Below are 7983 nucleotides of genomic sequence, written 5' to 3'. Positions count from 1 at the left end.
CTGTATAGCCAATACATCCTTAAAACGTACTCAGTTATGCTGGAACAATTGATTCTTTCTTTTCCTATTTGTTTTGCATATACATGCATGAAATAAAGCAATATTGAATTTCTGTAGAATTTTATTTCTGGCTTCAACATAATATAAATAAATCAGCAAAAGCTGTGCGGGGATATCAGTTGCAATATTGGAAAAGGATCCAATCAGTACGCATCTCTTCATATCGAGTTCTTAATAAACACGGGCCTCTCGTCTCAGCTATAACTGCGAGTGAACGTCGAAAGAGAACAAATGCCCCGAGACGTATTCGTCTGGTTGGAGGGTTTTAAAAATAAAAAAAAGCTCGGGGTGTATCTAATTCCCGCGGGAGCTTTCTACGTCATACCAGATGATTCAGCATAGCGAGGCATACTCATCCGTTACCTTCGATCGCGATTAGTTTTCAGGTTGCTGCCGAGTGCGTCGGTGTTGATCCACGTCGCGTACTGCGGCGTGTGCGTGACGGTGCTCGCGCACACTACTGGCTGGCTCGTGTCGCGAGAAGAGCCAGCGAAACGAGGATGCACCTGCTGGAGCCAATGAATTATGGCCATTGCTGATGCATCGTCTGCAGCTTCAAGTGCGACCGGCGTGACGAGCGTCGGTCATCGAAACAGGTCTTGTCATTCTCTTTCTCTCTGTATATCTCTCTCTCTCTCTCTCTCTCTCTCTCTCTCTCTTATTCCAAGCATACCTTTCAACTTTTATTAGAAAATCTCGTGCCATGAAGCAATGACACATCAATGGACGAATATTCTGGATTTTGTGTAATGGGTATCATGAAAACTCTAAGCAAACAGATACCTTGATAATTATACATAAATTATATTATTATAAAAATATAAAACTTAATAGGAGAAAGTATGTGATAACAAATGTTAAATGATGTTATTTAATTTCTATGTACTTGCACCTCGTGGAAAATATTTTTCACAATTAATCAGCGGGTACATCAATCTCGCTCGTTGAATTTTATTCCAATTACGTGCATGAGCAAATTAGGGGACAGCTGGAACATGGAATTATAAATCTGAATGTTTTTGTCTTCTGAAAGGTTGGAGCCACTCCAGGATCATTCTGGGTAATTAACTACGGCTAGTCTTCTCGGGCAAACAGCTTCTTTATTCCCGACTTTCATGATTGCGCATAAAATATGCACACATTATGTGCAGTTCTTAAAATTGCAACAAATCCTCTCCCGGCATACCCTGTTAAGAATGAAATAGAAAACACATCAAGATCCGATTTGTATAATCGATCACCAATACTTAACCCGAGATTTAATGGCAATACTTGATTTGAGGTTTAATGGCACTTGGAACTCTTATCGGACGCCAATGGCCATTTAAATGGATTCGATCGGCTCGCGATTCATAGAAAAGTCCAAATTCCAATGTCCGCGAGTTATGCATAAAATGATGCATAGTATTTCGTGGCACGTATACGAAAGGCAGAAATAAGCGGTGTGTTAACGCTTTGCATATAGAAAATGTTTCATAATTTAACATTTCATTGTTCAATTATCACAAGAAACATGAATTTCATTGCGTTCCAGGCTTAGTTTTGGCTCTCACTGTATGTGGCAGCAGCGTTTTATTACGGAACGTGCAACGATGAATCGCAGGTGTGTAAATAATTAGAACGCGTGTACCCGGTAAACAGAATTGTTCCAAGTGGCAATTCCGGCATCGTGTAACGCAATGCAGCTGTCAGCCATTGATTTGTTTATAGGCGAGGCAAGCTTTTGCCTTTGTGCGCCGTAGAATATATGGCCGTGCCAATTTCATATGGCTCCAATTTATTCTTAACGTTCAGAATCGTGCATCCATTAACTGACACTGTCCAAATATAAATGAAAATTAACAATCTGTTACTTGTTCTACACTATAGTTCAACAGTTGGTACACAACATGACATAACTCCGTTTGCCTGAAGCGAGAAACATCGCCTGACCAGAATTTTTTATCTTGTCCAAGCGAGAATAAAACAGAAAAAATAGTTAACTGGTATAACAACGCTGGTCATCGATTAATAAAATTTGTGTCAAACTATTCTGATAACTCTTTCATTTCAGAATATGCAGACTTTGAAATTGCACTTCACTCGTTATTATGACTTTCAATGCATACGTGAAGTATATATTTTTAATAGTTGAAACCACGTTCAATTGGTCCTCATTATAAAATCTGCATATCAGAATAATACGTTCAGCCGTGTTCGCTCGAAAACGGCCAACAAAGCAATCGTTCTGTTGGCTGAAAAATTCGATTGTCCGCGCCGCCGATTCTCCAATTAGTCGAGGCACGGTTTCGCTATAAGTGGGGTAAAATGATTTGTTAGTTAGCACACGTGCACTCGTGCATCACGGCTCGATACCGTGTTGCGTTATACAGATCTGTTTACGGTTCTCCAAAATATCTGCAAAGCCGAACGAGGAAACTGCTCGATAAACCAGTGATTAATATCATTCAGAAAAAGCATTTAATTTACACGATTATAATAAACGTTAGAAACTTCTCCTAGCTAAACTTAATGCGATCAGGAGACAGGAACTATGTCTAGAAATTATTACTTCAGAAAGCAATACTAGTGTTTTAAGAGCAAACATGATTTAATCGAGTTTCGGAGAAGGCATAGTGCCGGGGTCTCTAGTTTGCAAGTACATTTTCCGGGATCCAGTAGTTTGTTCGGTGAAGAAGCGACGTAAATTGTACGAATCGGTGGAACACGTTGATAATCGGCAGTTCGGATCATTGAGCTCCGCGGGAACAATTAGCAGGCTCGCTGCGGCTTCGGTTATGCCTCATAGGTACTGAGGCAGGCAGTTTCTATATTGAGTCATAAAAGGCCGTGACGTAAACCGAGATAATGGGCCGACTTGGTCCACTTAAGACGCGGAAGGGGGAACTTATGACGCGTGTTCATGAGCGAGTACCATGGTAAGGTGGCTGGGTACGGGTAGTCGTAACACTTGCAGCCGAAGGTTTCAAGTACGGTCCAATTTATGTGTGCGCCGTATTAACGGCGACGTGTTACGACTCGGAAGCCCGCAATACAAGACGACACGTCTATAAGCCGGTGACCAAACTTGCTCGTAACACTTTAAATTACCGCCTTGTCCTGCGCCCGAAAGTGTCAAATGTTGACCGAATGTTATTATGGCGACTGTTGGCTCTCGAGCGTGGTCTGTTTAATTTTGTGAAACTGCCGTGGGGTTTATTCAATTTGTTTATGCGAGCTCTATTTACATTTTCTGTTTTACTGATCTGAGTTGTATTCGTTAAAAAACAGTTTTATTCACCAGTTAATATTTTCATTCAATTAATTACGTACAGTTTTAGTTCTTATTCTTTCCGATAGTAATTTTAATTTGATACATGAAATAACACGATCAACTTCACTTCGTCAATATTGATTAACTTTGGCATTTAAATGATTTTATTCGTTCGTAGGTATAACGTACTGAATAGATTTACATATTATCACGTGATAAATGTTATCTATAATATACATCTATATTGCGTATTTTGCCACGTTGTTTTCGCGACGTTTATGATACTGTATTATCACATTCTGAAATAACATAACAGATTCTTAAAATATTAAATGATACCACTGCTTTATTAATCTCATATATTATTATTTGAAACACCGTTTTATGCGATATTAAGTTAATGCAAATACTAACGACTGTTTCTCGTAAAATTCTTATGCACGCAATCTGGGTACGACGTTGCAGCCCCTTGAAGAATAAATTTGAAACCTAGCACGACACAAAAATTGCGACGACTATCGTACATAACACACGTAACGCTGTTTCGCTGTAATACAATTTAATGAACGAGGACAACGCCTTTTTAGCATAGACGACGGCATGCTGCATTATGTATATACAATTCTAACGTGACACATAAACGCGTACATACCATGAATATGCAGTTCACAGTATAAAGTGGAAGCATGTTCATTATTTGTCAGATCCGATTCGATGAAAGTGAATCAGGCGAATTGCTTACGAAAATAATCAACAATTCGAGTGGCGCGCCATCTCATGAACAAGAATAACAGAAACAACGGGATTGCATACTATTCGGCTGACTCGGGTAGACAAATTCGCTATAGGGTTTGCGGAACGTAGGAACGTGCACTTACCAGTCATGTCGCTTCCCTTCAAGCCGCGGGTACGCGACGCGACGGGGGAAACTTCAAACTTCTCCCTTGGTTCGCGTGCCGCCCCCGTCCAAGTCCTCTCCCTACACACAACAGTAACAATCCTTTGCATGTTGCTTGTTGAACTGTATCCCTTCCGTCAAATGTTTCTCGGCGCGTACTCGAAAATCTGCTCCCTCTGATTGTATTACCTTGTATCATACTGAGCATCCAACTTTCCGCAAGCTTTGTGTCTGTCGACCGTGATTTATACACGTATAAATATCGATTTAATCTGACGGAACATTGGTAATCAGACGGTTTACTGTTAATTTTAATTAAATTTCTAATTCTCTGAATTTACAGACGTATCGATCCCTCACACGTAAATTGAACGATCGATTCGAACACTTATCGAATTTCATTAGACTGGTAACAGACGCACCAAAATAATTAACTCTCTACTCTGTGATCCGATCCAATTTTCCTCGTGCTCCTCATGTCATTAGTCAAAGCACTAATTCAAAATTTTAAACTGATGTGTAAATAAATTGAAACCACTTACCAGACAATTAACAGATTATTCATGCTGTACTTTTATAGATCAGGTTACTTAATTAGATTTAAAATATAATGCAATATTAAAAAATATAAAATTCGCAGGTAATGTTGAAATTTTTTTCTTACTGGCATTTTAGCTTAATGTTTCAAAGCAACAGATAAACCGTTGTTATCGAGATGGACCTAGCTCTTCGGCTAAAATCAACTGAAATCTAAAGACCACTGTGCAAGATAAATCCTGTGGCAACATTTAATTCCTTTGTCACGTCATCTTTTATGTCGCGCATTTCATTTGTCTCATTGTTCGTTCTAAAAAGCAGGAAGCTCGAGTTTACGAGCAAAGGGATATCTCAAAATGTGGCCGAAAATAGTAGAAGCTTGATTACAAAAAAGTTATATAAAACATAATCAACGAAATAGATTGGTTATAAACAGCGTTTAATTAAATATTCTTGCAGTGACGAATGTGTAATTAATACTGTTTTATTTGTGGTGCATTCACTTACAATTAAACAAATTTTACTTGATTGTCTGTATCCTACGGAGGAATAAACTTGACTTATGCAATTTTAAAGGAGACAGGGAACTTAACATATACTTTGGAACGCGTTCGAAAGTTCGACGTTTGAATCGAGAACGCGAGGAGGCGTTCGTCGAACTTCCGCGAACAGAAATACATTCGGCCCGACTGCATTTTCATAGGCGAAAAACTGGCGTGTACACTTGGTGAAAAAAGGCGAACGGAACAGGAACGGACGCGTAATAGTTGGAACGCGGAGGGAGGCGGAGGTGGATCCGCGAGATATCGTACAAAGGAAGTGTATCGAGTTCTTCCTGCGGGGCGGCATCGCAACCGAAAAATTTCGCAATACCTTTTGTTCCTAAGTTCCGCGGTCTTGGGTAAGTTGCGCGGGTGTACACGTTCGAGTCTGCCAAATCTAAAGTAGTTCGAAAACGCAGAGCCGTGCAAAACATATCCAAGCGATTCACTGCTGCCGCCCTCCGGGGGTCGAAACTCGTCTCTCCCGCGTTCAACGGGAGAAAGAACTCCGCGGAATGCAGTCGGTTCCCGGTGCTTCCGATCTCGCGACGGCGCAGGAAGTCGCCGCGCGTTTCTTACAGGCGAAACTTCTACTCGCGGAGCACACACTCGTTTTGTCGCGTCGCGTCGCATCGCCGGATGACAGCCTCCGCCGTGCCTGTTAGGACGCTTCTTTCAAATACAGTTGAATAAACTATGAGAAATGAAAAGAAACAAATTTCATGCAAGCTGAATTACTGTCAACTAGCTATCAGCCGTGTTTCACTTTAAAACTTCCTTCCCTCTGCGTGCTCGCGTAACTGGACGTAAATACATGCAGGAAGAGAAAAAACAACTAAACGTTTGTAGATTTATTTGAAACTAAAAAGATAACAATGATAATGCTCATACGAATAGAATTCTGATGTACGTCTGACCTATGACTGACTTGTACTACTTAAAATTTACTTTAGCGTCCAACGCGTTCTGTACGATTGTATCTTTAAAACGTTTTAATCAATTTTTCTAATCTATATGAATTAAATGCACTAAAATGATAGAAGTACGTCCTGTTCAATCGACGTTACTATTTGAAAGATCAATTCTTCGCATCGGTTTAAAAGCGCGTTTACTGTTTTTACGTCTCCCTCGTTACCTTGTAATCGGAAGGATGGGCATCGAGGAACAAAGAGAAACATTAATTCACGTCTCGTACTGCAAGTCATCAAAGAGCGCGAAGCACCGACCGACCAACCGAATGAAATAATTGTCCCCGGTTAATGTCTAACGACCTCTCTAGACAGCGTCACCTCGAGTGGAAATACCCGGGACTTGGTCGATGTCATCTCTGCTTGGCTCGTCGTACTATATCTAACAAAGATCGAAAAGGGAAATTGTTCAAATGTTTCTCTTGGCAACGACGATAAAGGGAATAATCTTGAATCATTTATAATACAACGGGAACGTCACAGTTGTTCTTTCCGCACCAACCAATTATTTCACGTCCTTCACTCTTTCGTTCACGTTGTTTCGGTAATTACTCTGACCGACGATCTTTTGTGAGAGGCATCCGGATCGAAATTTTAAATCGTCATGACCTCTGATAGTCTCCATAAAATGTTTGATAAAACAGGTTCATTTTGTATAATTTGAATGTAATACGCCATACGCCAAAATCGACTAGAATAGATAAGGAATATGCTAAGCGGGTTAATAGTTAAAAGAACAAGGAAGGATATTCAGTATAAGTATGCTCGGCGAGGAAGTCGTTTTTCTAGTAATGGCAATAATAACGATAATATTAAAGGAACGAAGTGTCGGGCAAAACGCAACCCACTCGGTCCCCCTTCCCCCTCCCCTCGTGCACTCATTATTCGTTCTCGGCATTTTGCCAGTAATAATGAAAAGTATCTCGAAGTTATGTAACTCTCATCCACGGGAAATGAGAATCCATGAACGCATTATGCGGTACCAATACTATTGGTCGAACGATATCCGAACGTTCAGCTGAATAAGTAAATAGTTTCTACCGCCGTGCTGCGCTGCGCTGCGTTGCTCCGGATTTGTACATAATGCACAAACACACATACATATATAGACGTCGACTTGCTGTTTCCCCGATCAGTCAAACTACATATCTGACTAACTAAAGGAAATCTTTTTATTTCATATTACATTGAAACTTTCGGTTGATTCAATAAGAATACCTATTACTTCTTGTCGAATGCAATTTCTGGGCAAGTTCGCCGGTGCACGCAGGATTATTCCAATTGCCAAACTATGTAACCGATATCAGCTCTTGTTGTTGGCACACCGGGAAACAATCTCTCAGTGATGATCGGGTTATGATCACTGAGAGTTTCCAAGTTGAAACGGAAGGTTAATGCATTTCATAAGAATAATTTGGCAATTTAACCGAAATTCCAAATGAGGATAAGCATATAAGATCTTACTATCTTGAAAATATACATTTATTTCGAATCTTTGCCTGTACGTAGTAAATTTTAATACGTGCAATTTTTAATAATAAGGAAAATTTCAATTCAGAATACGCGTGTATTTTATACTTATAATAAATAGTAAATTGTTTATAATTTCTTATCGATATAAAAGTATACCATTTTTCTTTTTCCAATGAATTATAATACCTAAGCCAAAAAAACCAAGCGACCTAAATGTTCTGACTACCGTAAAGGGGCATCGTACTCTGAAAA

This window comes from Ceratina calcarata, unplaced genomic scaffold (assembly GCF_001652005.2).
Source record: "Ceratina calcarata isolate Rehan_Ccalc_2016 unplaced genomic scaffold, ASM165200v1 scaffold39.2, whole genome shotgun sequence".
Classification (NCBI taxonomy): domain Eukaryota; kingdom Metazoa; phylum Arthropoda; class Insecta; order Hymenoptera; family Apidae; genus Ceratina; species Ceratina calcarata.
Note: the sequence above shows the minus strand (reverse complement) of the source record.